Raw genomic sequence first — 21876 nt, forward strand, 5'->3', positions numbered from 1 at the left:
AAGAACTGAGTTAATTTCTTTTTCCAGAGGGACACTGTGACTTTATAATAAAAATTTAAAAACGAAATTTTCCAGGGTGCTAACCCATGATGTGGTTTTCTGAGCCCTCCCTCATCATTGTGGAAAAAAAAAATTTCAGCACCAAGAACAGCAGTTGGCTCTGGGCTGTTCACCCCAAGGAGAGATGCAGCAGGAGAATCCAACTTCATGCCCTCCAACCCTCCATAACTGTGAGGGCTGTGTCTTCATCTCCCCAGTAGATGGAAATCCCAGTTCTACATTTAGGTTTCTTCGGAGCCCCGTCTTACTAGAAAATCAGACTCTGCTGCACTTAATCATTTCCCATTTAGTTTGAGCGATCTCCTTTGATTCAGAGGTATAATTAGCCTTAATAGCATGCTAAATATAAAGGTATACCACTCACCTCCAAGACATTGCGAATGAAAAAAAGAGCTGAAGGAAGTACCCTAATATGTTCTGCATTCTCCACTAAATGCCAATAAAGCAGCCAATAAACCACAGCTGGTGTTGATGGTTTTTTGATGGTCAAGTATATTTGCAGAAGGAATCACCTCACAGATCAAGGGGAAAGCTCACCCACACAGTGCAAGAAGTATAGGAGGGAAAAGGACAAATTATCCTTTGTCATAAGGAGATAGTCAGGAGGGGGTGAGAAATGGGAGTCTAGGCTCTGGCTTCCCAGGATCAGGGTGGTTTCTTGGCTGTATTTGGTCTACATCTCAAGGAAAGTGTGGGTCAGAGATCTCTCTTTGTCTACCTTCACTTCCCCATCTTACAAAAAGACACCTTAAAACAATGTGATGAGCACTTGGATCTGCCCTCAAACATTCTTCAATCTGTGTCCTACCAACACCCTTGGCCAATCACTTCAACTTTCTAAACCACAATTTTTTTCATAGCTAAAACGAACATAACATCTTCCTACTCCCATAGGATCATTAAGAGGATTAAATGAGATAACTTGCATGAGAACATCTAGCACAGGGCTAGGCACATAGTAGGTATCAGAAATAATTACATTCTGCTCTTGGAAAAAAATTGGTTCTCTGCAGAGTGAATTGATGTGGTTTCTAAGTGGCTTATTAGTGATTGTCCAGAAAACATAAACCTCTCCCTCCATCTGCTCACTTTCAGCAAAGGTAGACAGACATGTTTGTGCCAAGTCCTCAGTCCAGTCTGACCTAAACTAGCCCTTGGCAATGTCGGCTCCCCATGCTCCAGTGACTTCAGAAACAGGTCAGTAAGTTTTGTGTAGGGGTCCAAGATGGCTCTTCCAAATCGCCGATTTCTCAATTACAAAGGAAATGAGCCTGGAAAATGTCTATAGCTTAATCATTAAAGGTGCTTTTGCTGAGAACCAAAATCTATAGTATCTCCCCATTAACTAGAAAGTGATGGTTAAGCATTTACTGCATCAAGTATTGTGCTCAGTCCATTCTGGAATGATCTGTATTAATTATCCACTCTGTGTCGAATATGGCTACTGCAGGCCTTGGGCCTTTGGTGCAATACTCCTTGTTCTCAGACATTCATCTCAAGTGTCCCCTTGTCCAGAGAACCTTCATTGTCTCAGGATGGCCTGGGCACCCCCTCCCTGTGTTCTTCCCTCTTGCCTCCTTCACCCAGCTGAGGTCCCTAGGAACAGGGCCTAAACCTAAAAGTTTAGTGGCCCTAGGGCCTGGCACAAAGCCCAAGACAGAACTAGCTGCCAGTGGTCTGTTCATGCTGAATGATTATGCCTGAAATCTTTGAGAGTAAAATTTTCTGAAGTCTATTCCACAGAATCTTGGCTCTGTGTGTTATTAGCTATCATATGAAAAGAAAGGTTTTGGGGAGGTCAACTTCATTTGGGAAAACTTAGGAAAGGCAATGTTGAAGAGGTTTCCTTGTTTCAGAGTTCTGAGAGCTATGTGCCACACTAATGTGCTCTGTGAGTCTCTAACCAACGGAGCAGGCAGCTCCTCCCAAAGCAGTTTACACTTGGAACACCCGGGGGAGGGGGAAGTTAAGAACAGGAAGGGGAAAGGCCGCCTGGGGGGCTCAGCCGGTGAAGCATCAGACTCTTGATCTCAGCTCAGGTCTTGCTCTCCAGGTCATGAGTTTGAGCCCCTCTTTGGGCTCCCCTCTGGGTACAGAGCCTACTTAGAAAAAAAGAAGAAGAAAGGAAAGAAAGAAAGAGAAGAATGGAAAGGGGAATGTCATAAGATTAGAGTTCCAGAGAACATGTTAGCAGCGTCCTGTACCAACTTGCAGAAGGTTGCACCTCATAAATTTAAGAATCTGAAAGAGGATGCAAAGCAATGACAAAGATACAGTCTGTCAAAAGCAGCTGCCCCTGGAATGATGACATCGGGGGAGTTTGTTTTTTTTTAATTTTTTATTTATTTCTTATTTTTTTATAAACATATAATGTATTTTTATCCCCAGGGGTACAGGTCTGTGAATCGCCAGGTTTACACACTTCACAGCACTCACCATAGCACATACCCTCCCCAATGTCCATAACCCCCTCCCCGTCTCCCTCCCCCTCTCCCCCCAGCAACCCTCAGTTTGTTTTGTGAGATTAAGAGTCATTTATGGTTTGTCTCCCTCCCGATCCCATCTTGTTTCATTTATTCTTCTCCTATCCCCCTAACCCCCCATGTTGCTTCTCCATGTCCTCATATCAGGGAGATCATATGATAGTTGTCTTTCTCCGATTGACTTATTTCACGAAGCATGATACCCTCTAGTTCCATCCACGTCGTCGCAAATGGCAAGATTTCATTTCTTTGGATGGGACATCGGGAGAGTTTGAGGAGTTGGACCATTCATCCCAACCAACATCCCACTCTAGTGGAATAACAAAATACAATTTCTTCTGCCAGGAAGTCTGGGGTTTCACTTGTACCAGCTTCCTAGAAATGCAAACTGAGAGCAGCTGGCCATTCTCTGTCAGTGATGTGGGCAGCCCAGTTGTCCTACAGCCTCCTTATCAGGAAAATGCCTCCCAAGGCATTTATAGCCTTCTGAGAAACCTCCTTATCAGAAAAATGTATTGCTGTTCAGAGGCAATGTATGGGAAGGGAAACTCGGGCCTGGAAGTGGTGTGCCCTCTTGCCCATCTTCTTCATTAGATTCTGCACGTCTTCCCTCATGACCTCTTATTAGTGATGGGCCAATTGCATTTGTATCCTCTAGGCAAAGCCCTACGGAGAACTTGCTGAGGAGCTAGCTTGATTCATCCTCCTTGATGGGCCAGCCCTTCATTGCTGACCACCTCTGTGCTCGCAACACCCCGTAAACAGATCCCTCCTGGATCAAGGGCTGAACCCTGGTCTAGTCAGCAGCACTCCCTGCAGGAGGCTCAACACCACCTTGCCTCTTTGGATACGGAGTAGGCAGAACACCACGGGCTGGAGAAGGACTAGCCATGCAGACACAAGGTGGGCATGTTCAGGACAAATGCCCTGTGGCCCCACTACTGGGTGGTCTGATGGGGATGATGAAGGCAAAGTCACGTTATGAGTCTTTCACAGTCTTTTCACACACAGAATGAAGTGTACTCATAATGCCCCACCATCTGAAGACCACGGTGTTGCTCACACATGTAGAATTGGGCCCAAGTTTGTGGATTTTGGACTGGGCTGCCTGGGTTCAGTTACCAGTGTTAACATCTGCTGCATGTACCACCTAGAGAAGTTATTAACCTCTCTGCACCTCTGTCTTCTCGTGTGCAGAATGGGGTAACAGCCGATTAAATCAATCAACCATATGTTAAACATGTAGAACAGTGCCAAGCATTTAATGAACTAATGACTATCACTACGCTCCTGGGACGTGTGAGTGGAGAATCTCTGGTGTGTGTCCCACAGCCGAGACTCAGCTTAGGGGTAGCAGGGGTAAAATGTTTGGAAACTACTTGGTTAAAAGCAAATTCAGAAGGTAAATGTTAGCCTGCAGACCCTGAGCTCACATGGGGGGAGGTTTGTGGGTGCACAGGGGCTAAAGGGCTCCTCTCAGGAAAAAGGAGTGATCCATGACACTTGAGAAATGAAAAGCAAATTATCATCCTCCGCCCTGATCCAGTCTAAACAGGGATTTTGCTGCCAGCAGCAGCAAGCAATTCTTGGCTTATTTCAAGCAGTAATATTTAATGAAAATATAGTAATCATTGCATCCAATTTTCTGTACCTCCAAATATATATTCTGGCTACTTCTATCCTTCTCCATGCCCTCACCCTAGTCCTGTCCTCTATCTACTCTCATGTGGGCCATGGTCATTGTCTCCCCTTCATACACTCTTGTTTCTTCCACACTCAGTATTACAGGGCCTGTTGAGATACATGGGATCAGGTCTCTCCCTGCTGAAATTGCGCCTCACTCCAGCTCAGTTATTTTCTCTCCTGCCTTCTTCCCGGCCTCCTAGACATCACTAGTTCTTCATCAGATTATTCAGGCCCATGCAGCGCTGGACACATCGATCCCTAACCCAGAAAGTTCTCTTGCTCATCACCTGGCTCTCCTAGCATTCTCTGACCATTCTCCCAGGTTAAATCTGACCCTCATTATAATACTCTTCTCTCAAGCCTTCTGCTTTTCATTTCTAGCATGTGTCATTTAATTATATTTATTAATGGGGTTAGGTGTCTGTTGTACATGCCTTCTGGTACACTCTATGTTCCTAAAAGCATGTTTGTCTTATTTACCATTTTATTTCCAGTGCTGATCTCAGCTCAATAAATATTGGTTGAATGAATAAAATTGAATATGTTCTCTGAAATCAGAGGCAGCCAGCAGAGGCAATCCCTGGGGCTCCCAGCAAGAACCACCCCAAAACTCCCCTCAGTCAGCAAAGCTAGTTTGGGGGAAATCTAATTTTGTGGAAAGTTACTGAGCTGCTTGGCACAAAATGTAGCCCAAGGAGTCTTTGTGGAGGTTACAAACTGGGGGTCCAAGGGCGGAGTTAGGTCTACAGGCATGTTTTTCTTTTGTCTGTAGTGTCAATAGCTTTTTAAAATATTTTTTTACTTTAATCTTCAGATTTCCAGATCTCTATAAGTCTAAAAGACCCAGCAACATCAAAGCCACATGCCCACGCAGTGTAGCCTACACAATGCTCAGAGAAAGGTTATTCAGTGTAGGTGTTCATACATCTGGAGGATGAATCTGAAAGGAAAGTGCTTCTTATTACTCCCGCTGGCAGCTCCCTCTCTGTATGTCCATGGCCTGGCTCCCTTTGCTGGTCTTGGCCATTGCTGTTACCTCCCCCAACACATACATACACAGCCTCCAGAGAGGTATTGTTTCTAACCCTTAATGACCCAGAATTGAAGCCCATGTTCCAGATCATGAGGACAGAACTACAGCAGTCTGGTTGAACTGATCTCTCCCACTTCCCTCTCCTGTTCCCCATTCCTAATCATCCCATATCACTTATGTCTGACCAAGATACCCAAATAACCCCCAAACCTATATCTGAAGCCTCCCACTTCCTCAAATTTCAGAGCCTACGTTCCTCTGTGTTCTTCCCATGTCTACCTGGATGTCCCTTAAACCCTGTAAACTCAATCTACCTCTACTCAAGCTCAGATAAGATTTTCTCCTGGTTTCCTGTTTCTTCTTCAATCAGACCTCTTTTTACCTCATAGAAATATGTCTTCTAAATCCTGTATTTCTAAATCATATTAATCTCACTTTGGAATGTCTTCTGTGCCCATCCTGTCTTCTCTGTTCTAGTTTGGGATCTCACCCTTCGTGTCCAGAGAATGGTGAAGGCTTGGCCACAGTGCTCCTGCCTCCAGACCTGCCGCTTCTGCCCAGGACCGTGGGTTGCTTTTTCCTGAAGTGAGCTTATCACTGCTTTGTGCAAAATGCTTTGGTGGATCCCTATGGCCTATGAAACACATCCTCAGCTACAAAATAAGATCACTATTAGCCATTTTTTCCAGGTTTGTTTGATAAGAGCTCTATAATGACAATGAAATGAGAAAATGAAAATATTCCAAAGCATCCAGCACTGTGCTGGGCACAGTGGATGAATAATGAATGGTCACTTTTTTATTACTCTTGTTCATTCATTGAGGACCTAGATCCTGAAGATATGCAATGAACAAAAGTCCTTGCTCTCATGGAGTTTACACAGCAGTGGGGGGGGCAGTTAGTCTACAAATAAACATCAGGTAATAACAATGCAGTGAAAAAAAATTAAGCACAGTGAGGAAATAGAGAGTGATAAGGGAGTGTTATTTTACTCAGGGTGGAGGGGAAGGTGACAACTGAGCAGACACCTGAATGAAAGGATGAAGTAGGGTGGATGGTAGAAGGAGAAACGTTCCAGGCAGAGGGAAGAGTACATTAAACATGAAATCTTGGTATGCCTAAGGAAGAACAGAGACTTGCGTGGTTGGAGCAGAGTGAGCAAAGGATCAGCTGACCATTGAGAGCAGAGAAATAGTGGAGATAATTTCATGTAGGATGTTGTAAGCCAGGGTAAGGACTTGGAGTCTTATTCTAAGTAAGAATAATCTATGTTGGAGAATTCTGAGCTGACCGCAAACATGTCTGACTCTTGTTCTAGAAAAATTGCTCTGACTGCTCCATGGGGGAGAGACCAAGAAACAGAGTAACTGGGAGTCCATAATGATAGTTCAGGTAAAATAAAAATTAAAAAAAAAAATACACCACCAACAACTTCACAAAGTCCAGGACTACAACCACAGAAGTAAAGATCATGAAAACGTATAGACCTCTGGGCTATATTTTAAAAGTAGAGCTGAAAACATGTGCTGATGAGTTGGAGATGGGGTGTAGGAGGCGGGACCAAGGTTGGCGCCTAGATTTTGGCATGAGCAACTGGAAGAATGGAGTTGGAATTTACTGTGATAAAGAAGACTATAGGAAGAACATTTTTAGAGGGAAAAGAATTAAGTTGGAGGCATGCTAATTTTAAATATTTAATTTTTAAATCTTCAAGTAGAGATATCCAGTGGGCAGTTGGGTAGACAAACCAGAACTTCAGGGCAGAGGTCTTGGCTGAAGATAAATACTAGAAAGTGATCAGCATGCAGTTAAGTCATGGGACTGGATGAGAACTCTTAGGCTGTAAGTGTTGATCGGAAAGAAAGAGGATCAGGAACTGGGCCCTGGGGCATCATTCCGGCGATGAGGAGAAACCAGCAAAGAGCAATGAGAAGATTCTGGGAGGAGAAGCAAATCCAGAAGCGTGTAGTGACTCACATGTCAAGTGGAGAAAGAGTTTCACGGAAGGAGTGAATCACTGTGTGAAACGCTGCTAGTAGGCTGACAGGTCAAGTCAGAAGAGAATTAACCAGTAGACCCGACAACACGGAAGTCATTGGTAGCCTGATGAGAGCAGTCTGGTGGAACAGTGGGAAAGTTGGACTGATGGGGGAGAGTTCCAGAGAGAATGAGAGAGATTATAACTAAAATACTGATCTGGCAATCCTCCCAACCCATTTTTCCAGGTCCATCTCTCACTACCCCCACCCCCACACAAGAGCTCATCAATAAGACAGGCATGTACTTATCTTTACATTGTTGGCATCTTTCCTCCTCTGCTACTCAGCCCTTTCTAAAACCCGCTCCCCCTCATCCCAATCTTTGTCCTTTGAAATCCAGTCCATTCTTTGTGGCTGATCTTAGGTAGTCCATCTTTCCAGGAGCCCTTCCTAAACAGACTTCTTCATATGTGAAATAATTCACATGATGCCTATGTTATAACAATCAGTATTACAGGGGCGCCTGGATGGCTCAGTCAGGTTAGTGTCTGTCTTGAGCTCAGGTCATGATCCCAGGGTCCTGACATCAGGCCCTGCATCGGACTCCCTGCTCAGCGGGGAACCTGCTTCTCACTCTCCTCCACTGCTCCCCCTACTGTACTCCCTCTCCCTCTATCAAATAAATAAATAAAATCTTAAACCAACAACAACAACAACAATCAGTATTATACCCAGATTTTCCAGGAAAACCTGTATTTCCTACGGTTGTAACGGATTACTACAAACTTAGTGGATCAAACAATTCAATTCCTTTTCTTACACTCCTCAAGGTCACAAGTCCTGAAATCAAGGTGTTATCAGGGCTACATTCCTTCTGGAGGCTCTAGGGGAGAATCTGCTTCCTGGCTTTTACCAGCTTCTAGAGGCCACCTATGTTCGTTGGCTGGCAGCCTCTTCCTCCATCTTCAAAGCCAGCAGCAGAGCACCTCCAGTCTCCTTCCCTCTGCCCCTGTCACCACATCAATTTTTCTGACTCTGAGCGTCAGGCCTGCCTCTTATCACCCTTGTGATTATATTAATCCCACCCAGGTAATTTAAAATGATCCCCTCACATCAAGTTCCTGAACTTCATCACATCTGTGAAGTTCCTTTTGCTAAAATGAAAACAGTCATGGATTCCAGGGATTAAGACATGGAGAGATGGAGGGGCCATTTTTCTGAGTACCACCAGCCCCAATTCAAAATTTTCTATTTTTGAAATTAAAAATTTTCTATTCTCAAGAGACACACATCCCAATTATTTTGGAAACCGAAAAATCGCTCTTTGTAATCCAAGTTTACTTTTTTTTTAGACATCTTATAGACATCTTCATGGGTGTGCCCCATCCCAGTCCCTGCAGAAACATCTCCTTCTACTCACACACCTTGGGGTACACATGCTATCCAGCCACAGCTGAGCGCTCAGTTTGCACTGGTACATTTATTCCACATTTCCAGACTGCTCTGTGTGGGACCCTGTAATACAGAGATGAACAAGATGAAGTCCCTTCCCTTGACAGGCTTATGGCCTTCTTATTATCCCTGGTTCTTGCTCATATCTTTTGCTGATATCCAGCCCCTGCCTGGCACACGGGCACTACTCAGTGAAGACTTTATTGAGCTGAAGTGGTCTGAGACGTTGCTCACCACCACGAATTCCCTCTGCCACTCTCTTCCTGTTCTCATTGTCCTTTGTGCAGTGTGACTTAGCTGAAGAAATGTTGGGGCCCTAGCTGAGAGGCAGGGGGTGGGGGCAGTAGGCATGTGTCTGCTCTGCTCTAAGACAGACATCTGGAAACTGGAGATGGCCCTCCCACATGATGCGATGGATGAAATACCCGGACCACTGCACTGGGATCAGATCCATAAATACTTGTTGCATAGAGCAAGGGCCTGTCAGATGTGTAGGCACAACAGGGCTCCATATTCACTAAAAGAACGTTCCTGCAGCTAAAGTCACGTTAAATATGGATGCCTGAGAAACTACATTTTCTCCTACAAAGAAAGAAGTTAAGAGCACACTCTAGAACAGCTCTGTCATGAAACACAACAACAATGTGGCACCAATAGCAGCCACAGCCATGTTCTGACAATGAAGGGGCTCAGAGAACCGCTCATTTACTCAACAAATCCTGGCCAAGGGCCTGCAGCATGCCACGCACTGTTGTAGGCCCTGGAGAATCGGCAGAGAGCAGGACAGTCAAAACTTCTGCTCTTCCAGAGCTTGCTTTCTGGTGGGGGGAGGAGTGGAAATGACATTTATTGGTTCCAATGCGCCAGGCACTGTTCTAAGTGCATTATCTGTGCTAACGCACTTCTCCTGATCTCCAGGTCATCTTGGGACATTATTTTTATTCCTGCTTCACAAAGAGGAACACTGAGCACAGAACAGTCAGTTCTCCAGCCCGAGATTGCAAAGCTTCAGGTGAGTTGGGATTTGGTTCCAGACATCCCTGTGTTTTGAATCCTACACTGAACTGCTTCTTGCCTCCTTCTTCTTGGGAGGGAGGTGGGGCATTTCATTAAAAAGGTTCCATCTCCCAAGAATTTGAGCAGAGAAGGACAAACGCTGGCCTCTGGGATTTGGGAATTGGGAGCAAATGAAGAAAAGCTAAAAATGAGAAGAAGAGGAAAAGGTATTAGGCCTCCTACTGACCTCCATCGTGTCTGAAGTCCCATCATCAAAGGCAACGTTCCTCTGGATAAAACATTACCGTGGTCTGTGCCAGTTAACCGTAGCATGAATGGGAACTACCTCTTTGGAGCTTCTTCTAGAGATGGGGAATGCAGTAGCCACTTGATAGAAGATATCTTATTTAACCTTTATAGCAACTCTTTAAAAATCAATATAACACCATTTACCAAAGGATAAAATCAGGTTAGGCTATGGAACGAGGCAGGTTTCAAACCCAGCCATGTGGAAAGCCCTGTCTAATGCTCTTTCCAAGACCCTACACCCACCCCTTTCTGGTCTGCACCATCAATATTATTTAAAACATTTAGCCTGTTGACCCAGAATTCTAAAAAGTTGTTCTTAGAAAACAATCAGGCAGAAACAGGAGTGTTTACTGTAGTCTTATTTACAACAACACATTTTACAAGTGGGGGTTGGGGAGGGAGTAAAAAGTATTCACTAACAGGAAACTAATTAAATGAATTATGAGACTCATTTAATTAAATCCAGGAAAAACTTTTACTATAAAATGTATATTTAAACATAGAGAATTGTTTTAGGCATATTAGGCAAAAACAATTGTGCTTTGAAATAAGTGTAGAACTTGGTATGCATAGATCTCTATTAGGTGGAACCATCTGGAACTGTCACTCTGTAGACCAAAAATGATTGACTATTGAGAATTTCATGTGGTTCAACCCAACTGGGGGAAAAAAAAAAGCCTGATGGATGTCCACCAAAATGGTTAATTGAGGATATGTTATCAGTGATTTCAAAAGGATTTTCACTACTTAGGCTTTTTTATGGCTAACTTTTCTCCACAGTGTACATGCATTGCTCTTGATCAGAAAAACCTATTAAAATAAATGGCAATAATTAGAAACACTAAAAGACTATTTTGACATTTATGTTTCAGGAGTGTGCTTGGTCTCTCAGATGTTATGATTTGAGAATAGATTTTTTAAAAAATGATCCAGTTCCAGTGGTTAAATTGAGAACTCATGACAAAAAAATTGAACAGTTGGGAAAATTGATTTGTGAGATGGCTTTTTTTTTTCTTTTTTTCCTTTTGGAAACATTTGAGCTGTGAGTTATCAATCAAATGGTGTGCAACTTTTAAGGTAGTGAAATCACTGAACCATCTTAAAACCGCATGAGATGGATACAGTATCAGATTGGAAGTTAAGCCCTTGCCTGTGAAGAATTTGTAACTGGCTGAATTAACTGCAAACCAGCTAATCCAGTGTGCTGTAAGGATCGAATAGTCAAGGTGGGTATGAGGAGCCCATACATGTCTCCAGCAAGAATGCTCATAATACTAGGAAGTCCAGATTTTGTTTACACTCCCCTCCCCCACAAGAAAGGATTCTGTTTACACTTTCCTTGGGAAGTTCAGGCATTTATTAGCCTAAGTGAGACTTTAAGCTTTAAGCCACAGGAAGATGCAGGCTAAACTTAAATCTTTGCGAGGAAAGACAAGTGCATTATTGCACATACATTGGCAATATGCTTCTAAGACAAAGGAATGACAATGAAATGTCAAGGAAACCCCGGTAAGTGGTTTTGATTATTGTACCACCCCATTGCAAACATGGTCACTGAAATCACCATCTTTTTTGACTCTTAAGTCCAAGCTCCGTTCTGGGCTGGAGATTCTGCGCCCCAGGGAACTGAGTCCTCCAGAGCTCTGCTCTCCATCCTGATGAGAACGCTTCGCTCTTGCTGCCAGTTTGCCTTACACGGTTGTTGTTTTTTTAAACTTTTAAAATTAAAGTTCTTTCTTTCCTTCTTCCTTCCTTCCTCCCTTCCTTCTAAGCGTGAGTTCCTCATGGAAAGAATGTATCATGGACACAATTCTAGGCAAAGCATACAATCACACATTCTTGTAGATAAAATAAGAAAAAAACAGGGTTAATGTTTAAAAATGTTAAACAGGTGTGCTTATTACCCCCTCCTACATGAATGGTGTTCATCAGCATCCAGCCACCCTTTGTGGTGTCAGAAAAGGAGGGAGTGGAAATGGCATATGGGAAAATCACTTTAAATAGGAACCAGCAGTTGGAATCCCACCTTTAGTGAATAAGAGAAAGAGAAACAAGTAGAAGCAGATAGTGAGAGGCCTGTTCTGAGCCCCACCTCTCCAGGTGGGGCAGAATTGTGCAGAGGCCGAAGGGAAACTAAGGCAGAGGGGCTCTCATCCACTTCCAGTTCAGGGCTCAGGTGGTCACAGAGCAAATCTGGGGAGATGATGATAGATTCCAAGTAGCAGCTCTATATCCCAAGAGGGAGAGAGCCTGAATTAACATTCCCAACCGTGCCAGCTGCCGTGTGCAAAGAAGCAACCCAGTGTAACCGAGGGAAGGGGGTCATTATCTTCTGGGCCATGCAGGAATGGTAATGCCTGTCAACTTCACCCAAGTGGTTTCGGTTTTCAGGCCAATCTCACTTCTGATTCTGTTTATTTTTCTTCAGGTTGCAGCCAGGGAACCCCACCACCGCCCCAGCTTTCCTGGTTATGTCTATCTCATTCCTCCCCGACAGCCATTGCTGGCAGAGGCTAGAGGGCCAGCAGCTGCTATCACCATCCCAGGAGCCTCATGGCCAGAGATCATGCCCCGTGTCCTGGGAGGCTTCAGTCCCCACCAGGTGGTCATAGATGGAGATTCATAAATTTGCAACCAAGTCCAGCCATCACCTTGCTGGGAAGACAAGCAGAAGCATTGCTTCCCAACACATGTCGTCTTGATTGGGCCAGAATAAAAATCAAATGTGCCACTTTCCATCCCTCCACAGCTGCTGCAGGAATTGATTTTGCCCCGCGAATACTTATGGCCTGTGGAATGGAAGACGGCTTCCCTGCTCAAAGATGCTTCCCAGAGACCTGGCCATGTTGCATCTCATAACCCATCCCTGGGAAAGGAGGCTGCTCTGTCAAGGACAAGGAGAGAAGCAGAACTCACGCCATCTTCCTTCCAGCCTCCAGTGCCTCCTCGGATTTGTGGCCCCTCTGTGCACTCTGTAGCCACTGTTTCTACGAATATCCAAGGAATAGCCCCTGTATGCCAGGCCTTGTGCCCATTCAAGGAAATCCTGATCAAATGAGGACCCTTTCCATAGACTGAGCCACCCAGGCACCCCTCATTCATATGCATTCTTATAAGAGACACAGAGGAGGGGGCAGAGATTGGAGGATGTGACCACCAGACAAGGAATATCTGGACCCACCAAAAGCCAGGAGAGACCAGGAAGGATTCTCACCTGAGGCCTTCCAAGGGAGCATGGCCCTGCAGTCTGATTTCAGACTTCCGGCCCCCAGCACTATGAGACCCAAATTCTGGTTGTTTTAAGCCACCCAGTTGGTGACAATTTATTACAGCACTCCCGGGAAATGAAGATAGCACCTACTAAAGGAAATGTCCCAGTTAGCTTTTCTGGGAGCAAGTGGGGAAAGGGGGCAGGGGCCTCTTCCCAGATCCATGAGTCCCTCCTGGGGGCAGACGTAGATTTTAAGACCAGTCCTGGAGGATCAGATTCATCTTCTATAATTTGCAGGATTCTGGGGGGCAAGAATCATTTCCCAGATCTTATATTCTAAGCAGGGGCTCATGGTTTCCTCCAAAATGGTGGCTGTTGAGAGAACAGTCCCAGTCCCGAAAACCATTCACACCCTCTCCCCAAAGACTGTTTTCATGGAACTTCTGTCGGAGGAAGGGAGTCCCCATCTGTGTGGACAGTATTCAGTACACTAGGTGCCTGTCTTACAGGTTGTCCCAATCCAAGTCGGCCTGTTTTGGGAGGGCAGTGGACCCAGTCAGCAGGGTCCAGGCAGCCCCAGCCTGCCAGGGCCCGGGAGAACAGAGCACTGCAGGCCAGGCTTTGCGAACTCTGAGTGGGCACCGTCCTCACCCTGGGGTCCATTTGAAGATTGTGCTTGTCTCGTTTAATTTAGACTTTGCTGGTGGATTGATACTAAGTTGTCTTAGCCAGCCAAAGCAAGAGCTCCCCCATTAGAGTAAATGTCAATATTGTGCAAAACATTCACAAGTGAGATGTCCTTCCTCAAGGGCCTGGGCTACCTTACTGCATAAGCCACACGGCACGTGGCTTCCCCCATTCTTTTCTTCTCCCCAAACTGCATTCTGTGTGAATGGAATCCCGTGAGGTTGTGCAAAGGGAAGGTCCTGGCATGGCCATGCCAACTCATCAGGGACCACGAAGGCAGCTCAGCAAACTGCTAGCACAACACAGAATGGTCACTCCGGACAAGACAAGGCACAGGGAAGGGCCACAGGGAGTGACAGGGCAAGGAGCCCTGAGGACCATCAGCCAAGAAGGCAGGGAAGGATTCCTGGGAACAGGAGGACTTCAGCTGGGCCTGGAAACTGTACCACTGGAGAGAAGGTGCTGTCACATGTCTAGGGACACCATCTGATTTCTCACCAGCTCTGGCCCTGTGCTGCTTGTGACTGTCCGTGATTCGTAAGTAAGGAAATCCCTGCTGCTTCGCACCCAGAAGCATGCCGCATGGAGTCGCCGGTGGGGGCAGTGCATCACCTACAAGTCACCGTGTTCGTGGGAAGACCTGCACCTGGGATGTTTGATTTCAGGGTACATGTTGAGAACCTATGTTTGCTTTCTGGACCCACAGTGCATCAGTAGACATGCTGTGTGTCCTTGCCTGGCCATTCCCGGGCCTCGCTCTGTACTTCCTTTCAGCTGCTGTGAAGCAGTCAGTGTACTGTTCTGGGGGGCCCCCGGGGCCCCCAGACTTTCACAGAGGACACATGGCCTGTACTTTAAGGCAGTCCGTTCCAAACATACTCCCTAAGCAAGGGGAAAACCAAACCTACCATTTTGGTCTCATAGTAACAGATAAGCCCAGGGAAACCTGATTTCGTTTCTGTAACTTCCAGTTGAATTTCTGTCTGCACATCAGGAGGCCCCTGAGGGACAGGAGGTTCCCACCACCAGGAATGGGGTGCTTATCCCCGGCCACCAGAGATGACGTGGTCAGCTCCGAGAGCTAGGTCTGCTCTCCCAAGGACCCCCCTTCAGAGCCAGGGAAGGAAGAGACAGAAAGAGGCAGAGTGAGCTGCCAGGTCACAGCCAAGGGTATGAGGAGGCAGAACACAGCAGGTGGGAGAAATAGGTCAGGGCAAAGTGTTCAGAAGTAAAGCTGTGAATGCTGAGAAAGCGACTGAAGATGCCAGATGGTTCCACAAAAATACCTGAAATGCCTAATAAAAAATGTGTCACTTTCAAAATATATGTATACCTGATTTGGATGTTTATCGACAATTAGCATCACCCACATTTACTCTGCACGACTTCCGAAGGTTTTTTTACCCATTCTTTTTCCTCCCATTTTACTGAGAAAATGTTAGCCCTAAAGAAAATAACACAAACATACTAGCAAGACTGATACACACTCATCTGAAATCAAATATTTTCGCCACATTGTTTCATCATGTTCACTCACTGTCCCCAATAGTTTGGCTGAAACTATTTAAAGTAAGATGCAGACAATAGGACCCTTCACCAACAAATACTTACCTGTTGTTCTTTTTGAAAAGTTACATTTTTTTTTTTTTACCAAAAGCATATTTTCAAGAAGCACAAAACTCACTGATAAAGACTTCACGCTCGAGATGTCGTGTTCAACCGTCCCCGGATTATTGCCCAACAATTTTTCACACAATACAGCTTAAAGCAGAATGCTGATCTTATCAACCCGTCTGAATAGGACACTCTCTGCAGAAAGAATATATTCCAAATATCAAAGCTATCCCGTATTTCAGGGATGGGCTGGGCTGGGCAACGGGAAGAATCATAGGAGCCCCTCCGAGGGGCATGGAGGCTGGAAGGCTTGGTGCAGCGGGGGGCGCCATCCAAAAAGTGGGCAACAGGAGCCGGGGGCAAGTCAGAGCCCCAGAGCCCCAGCCCCCTGCATGTTCCCCCTGCGTGGGGGATGCGACGATAGCAAGGTTGTAGTAAGTGGATCTGGCGAGACCTTGTGCTGTGGTGGACGGCAAAGACCAGAGAGCGGAGAGAAGCGGGCAGGGCTGACCAGAAGTGTGGTGCTGATGAAGCCACAGCGTGACCCGTGATCATGGCTGGGCCCGCCCAGCCCCTGGAGCTCTTGCCTTGCAGACTGTACTCATGGTAACCGGCTCAATCCCCACTACATGTCTTGGAGCAGACTGTATTCTCCTCACTGAGGAGCAGACAATTAAAAAAAAAAAAAAAAGTCCAAATCCACGTATTTGTCTGGTGTTGGCTCATGTACCTGGAACGACCAGTGGGTTGTACCCTGCCTCGCTGCAGGTCGAAGCCAGGGTGTTCCTTCCCTGACCCCCCACAGCAGAGGAGGAGACTTAGCTGTGGGTGCAGAAAGAGGTCACACAGCCAGTCCTAGGAAGGTCGCCCACAATGGCTAAAGCCAAGATCAGGGGTCAGGGAGGGAGGGGCAGAGGACACAGGAGTGGTGGGGAGTCCAGCTCAGGCCCTCAGGCCACCAATGTCCTACTGCCAGAGGACTGCTCGCTTTAGGACCCTTGTGCTGGGGTGGGCTAGGGGTTCGGGGGAGATGGGCAGAATCTCCCTGACTAGTGTTTCAGCCACAGGTCAAATACTGCTGGATGAGGCAGGCCTCCTGGAAGCCCAAGGAAGTGTGTTACCCCACCCTCAAAACTCTGTGTCAAAGAAATTGTCATGGGTAGGACCCCCCAACCTGTGTCCTACACCAGCAGCCCATTGCTTCTGAAGGTTCCTGAGGAACGGGACAGAGGGGCTGCCCCAGCCCCAACACACCATCACTCCAGGGTGTCAGCCCCAGCCCCATGCAGGCAGCCCCATGGAACGGAAGATTCCTTATGCTTGGATCAAAGACTGGCCTAAGCCAGATACCCAGGCCTCCCTGCCTGAGTGACCCCTGAGTGGGTTCCTCCTGGGCTTTTCACAGGGAAGCCAGGAGATGTACGTGCTCCTGAGTGGTGGGGACTCTGGGCTCCTCTGACCCCACAAGCCAAACCAGAGAAGGATGCCCAGTGAAGGCAGTTCCAAAAAGAGGACGGCCTGTAAGTGAGGGAAAGTCTGTGAGAAGAAAAGCACCTCACGAAAACCAGAGCCCCACAGCCTGTGCCTATCCCAGCAAAACCCCCACCCCTGAGACCTCTGTCTTTACCTCCCTCCTGTGGGAGAGCGAGAGTGACGGGGTCTCACAGGCCTTGGCCTCCGAGGCTACCTGACCCTCTAAACTTTGCCCTCCTCCCAGCTTTGACCTCGGGAGATAGTCCCCATTTCAGTCAGCTCCAGCTGTCATAACAAAATACCACAGGCAGGGTGCTAAAACAGCTGAAATTTCTCTTCTCACAGTTCTAGAAGCTGGCAAGTCCAAGGTCAAGGTGTCGGCAGGCTTGGTTTCTCCTGAGGCCTCTCTCCCTGCCTGGTAGAAGGCAGACTTCTCTGGTCCGTCACACGCCCTGGTTTCTCCTCTGCTCCTTAAAAGGACAGGGGCCCTCATGACCTCATTAACCTTAATTATCTCCTCAAAGGCCCCACCTCCAAATACAGTCAGTCACACCCTGGGTTAGGACTGCAACAGGAATTGGGAGGCGACACAGTTCAGTGCCTGGCAGTTGGCTTTTCAGGCCTTTGCTGATGGCCCTCTGCCTCCTCCACCCCACCCAGTCTTCCCCTTGCCCCCCACCCCACCCGCACCTTGCTTCTAGCCTGGAGACAACGCAGGATTCAGATCTCCTGCTTGCGCTCCACGCCCAGCCACAAGTGTAAGAGAAGCAACAGCCAGACCAAGTCTTCCTCTCCTCCCTCCTCTGGGGCATTTCCGCTCGGAGACTGGGGCTTCCAGAAGCCCAGTTGTTGCTTCTCTCTTCCATTTAATTAAGGAGTGAGGCAGAAAGGTGCTTTCCCAAGTTTAATGACTGTTCTTAGTTAGCACCATCCAGCAAATGACTTCTTAAATTGAGGACCAGAAAGCACTCAATTTTCTGGATATTTACTGTCACATCCACAGCAACACAGCTGCCACTGAGCATGTGATTCCCCAGGCTCGTGCTGAGACGGAAGGCGACGCCAGTCTCACAGCACGGAGACCTCCGAACAAAAATAACAATTGCCTGTCAGTTTCAGGGCTGGCAAGACAATGGCCATTCGCCCAGGCCTTCCTGCCTGGGCACATTCCAGGGGCACCCTGACCCAGCAGACACCTCCAGGCACAGCTGCCTGCGAGGGGAGGATGGAGAAAGACGTCTGACCCGGGTGCAGAGCCCACATTCACCTTTTTGCCGGAAATGCCCATAAAACACTGCCTCAGCTCCATCCCTGCCCTGGAAAGAAGTCCAGCGCTTTCTTGCAAGAGAAATCAGGATTGTATACTCCAGACTTGGTGCCGGTGATTCTTCTTAGCAGAGAGGTGCTGGGTGGAGAAGGAAGGCTTAAGCTCAGAAGTTAGACTGGATGCCTACAGGGAAACCCACACCTTGTTTCTGGATTTCTGGATAGCTGAGGAAACAGGGAGAGGTCTCATGGTGTCTCTGCTGCTGGAACGAGGGGCCAGCATCTCCTCCTCTAGATTTTTTTGAACTGTCCCTTCCCTCCTGTATGTGGCACAGAGCAGAAGCATTTTCTCCGGCAATTGAGAGAGGTCTGAAAGCCCAGAACACCTCGGCTGCAGCTGTGGCTCTGGGAAGAGGAGCCATCTGTGAGGTGCTCTGAGAACCCCGACAGCTAGTACTCCAGCCTCCAGCTGACCACAGCCACATCCTGCCCAGTGTGCTCTAAGGAGGCTGTGGACAACAGCTGACCTCCCGGGGAAAGCACACCAGTGCCATGTTGGCCTTGAACCAACAGCAAAGACAAGAGTGCCTGCCCTCGACCCGCCATCTGCTCCCCACAGTCATTCCCCCACCCAGAATTCTTCTGCAGCTTCTCCAGTTGACCGGATGGACTGTCCAGGCCATCGGAGACACTTAGCTTGGCTCCAGGGATCAAGTTTTTCTCCATTAAAGGTGTCACCAAACAGAATGCTCCAGCCCTTTCAGTCCTATGGGCCTTGCCACACTCTGTTCCCTTTGCCTAGCAGCCTTCCCTCATGCCCTCATCCTCTGCTGACAGGCAAACTCTTGCTCTGGGAACCCAGTGTTTCAGGAGCTCACTGGGAACCCCCAAAGATAAGCACTAGGTCTTGCGTGTCTACCTCAGACACACAACTAATACTATGCCACTGGGTGCTCACTTCATAATTGTTTGTTAATGGAGTGAGTATCAATGTATTTGTTTTCTATTGCTCCATTAACAAATTACTCCTGGAGCAACTTTAAACAACACACCTTTACTACCTCCCAGTTTCTGGGGTCAGGAATCTGGGCAAGGCTTCAATGGATGCTCCGCTCAGGGTCTCACGAGACCTCAATCAAGGCATCACTCAGGCTGTTTCCTGCCTGGAGCGGGGCTCCTCTACCAAGCTCACACAGGGGTGCAGAATTCAGAGACTGCGGTTGTAGGACTGAGGGCCTCGGATCCTAGGACCAGCTGCTCCCCCGTGCCTGCCAAGTTAGATATATCAGAGCAGCTCCCATTCCACGACCTGCAGCAGCAGACTAGCGCTCTCTCTCTCCCTCTCCTTCTCTCTTTCCTTGATCTCTCTCTCTTTCGTAGCTAAGGAGTCTCAGATGACGCAACCATGGGAGTGAATCCTATCGCGTTTGCTACATAATGTAGCCTAACCAAGGAAGAGAGATCCCATCACCTTTGCCATTTTCCGCTTGTTGGAAGCAAGACAAAAGTTCCACCTGCATCCAAGAGGAGGGGATTATACAAGGGAATGACTCGGATCCCCTTAAAGTGGCCTGCCACAAGCAACAATTCAAAATGACCAAGAATTTTTTTAAAAGCCACCACTTACCATGTACCAAGTAATGTTTCAAGCCCTCTCTAAGCATTAGACAATGAATGAATGAAGTAAGGAAACCAATGAATGAACGCATGCATCAAGCAGAGAGAGCCAGGAGGCCATGATGTGGAATAGAAGAACAGTAGAAGGGAGAAAGCAATGGACTGCCCCACCCCAAAACCACTCCATATCCCCCCACTAGGTCATTCAGTGACTCAGCTCCAAGTAAGCTAACCACCTGTTTTTGTGCACATTCTGGAAGTTGGCTCCCACCATGTGACCAAGCCCCATGCTATGACCCAGTTGCTGTCTAGACGTGATGCAGACTCTTCATACCCCAAGTGCCGGCCTGTTCGTGGGGCAGAGGTATGCTATCTAGTGCAGGCCCCACACCCCCTTTCTCTATGGTTGTGGACACGAGAGATGACTCCCTCCTTGGCCCTCTGTCCCTGCTTCTGGTTCCTTCCACTCTTTCCTTTCTGGTTGCTCACCTTTGGCCAGAGCTTGCCTCTTGCTAGGCCCAGATCTGCTTCTAGTCCAGTGGCTCTCTCTTCCTCTACCCTGCCTTCCCCCATCACCTGCCCCGTGAACATAGCTGACCCCCGCTTCAACATCGACTGCCTCTCAGCTCCACCTCCAGCCTTCCCTCCCGTACTTCCAGTGGTCAGTGTGGGAGATCCCACAACATGTCAGCCCAACATGGTAAAATGGAATGTTACTATTTTACTCTTTTACTAATTAACTAATTTACTATTTTACCGTTCCCCAAACGTTTTCCTGCCACATTCCCTCTTTGTTACCAAGCACTGGACTCTGGCTCAGCTCTCGCTCCCACACCTAGTCCTGCTGGTTCTCCCTGTGTAACATTTCTCCGTCCTTCTCCCCATCTCTGCCCCATCCTGTCCTTCCCCATCCATCCCGGGCTACGTACCACTTCTCCTCCCACACACCTGCCCTCTGCTCTATGGTACCATTTTCAGTTTCCTGGAGGAACAATGTTTCTCTCCTCTCCAGGCCTTTACCTTCCATATCCTCTCCACCTGGTAAGTCTCTCCCTGGGCACTCTTCTTTGACTCGTCATCTGCCATTTGTCTTTTAGGCCCCTACTTGCTACCTGGTCCAGGAAGCCTTCTTGGACTTCTCCGAGCAGACGGGGCTGCTGTCTTTGGGGCGGCCCAGCTCCTCCACGGCAGAAAGACATGTCATGACGTGGTGCCGGTACCTCCAGCGCACCCACAGGGGGTGCCCTCATCTGTTCACTCAGCGGGTGCGTGAATTCCTCGAAGGCAGTGTCTCTGTGCCCCCACCCCCGCCCCCCGCCGCCCAGCTAGGGGATACTTGCTTATAGTAAACAGTGACAAATGCGGGCCGCTGCGGTAAGGAATGAATCACCAGCCTGCACCTCCAGCTGTCACCTGTCCATTTTGTCTGCACACCCATCCCCAACAGATTTGTTGTAAAATAGTACCCTACTATTTCTGGACCGGGGGCTGAGGCTATGACCCCTGCTTGCTTCATTTCAAAGATACAGATTTCACTGGGCTCTAAAAGTACTAGACATGGGGAATTTTCAGTAAGGGGCTGAATAAACACAGCTGTCCTCAGCCACCCCTACCAAACCCACACATTCATTTTTAATTTTTTTTAAATTTTTTTTTTCTTTTTTTGCCTGGAGTGTGCTTTCCTCTTTTCCAGCTACCCAATCCCGGTCATCCTCCACGGCTCAAGTAACCTGTCACCTCTGCCAGGAAGTCTTCCTTGATGCCCACGCTGGACTGGGCACCCCGCCACTGTGCTCCCACAGCCACCATGCTTCCGTCTATGGCACTCTCAGTCTCCAATAGTCCAATTTCCTATTTCCTCTTTGTTTCCCCCCCGCCGGACGGGAGCTGCCCCAGGGCCAGGCAAGATCATGAAAACCCAGAGTGCTGGCCGCCACGTTCTAGGCTTGCCAAGAAGGGGCCTGTGGTAAAAGCTGGAGCCGTGGGGTAGCACATGAAAGAGAACCAGGT

The sequence above is a fragment of the Meles meles genome, chromosome 4 (assembly GCF_922984935.1).
Source record: "Meles meles chromosome 4, mMelMel3.1 paternal haplotype, whole genome shotgun sequence".
NCBI lineage: Eukaryota > Metazoa > Chordata > Mammalia > Carnivora > Mustelidae > Meles > Meles meles.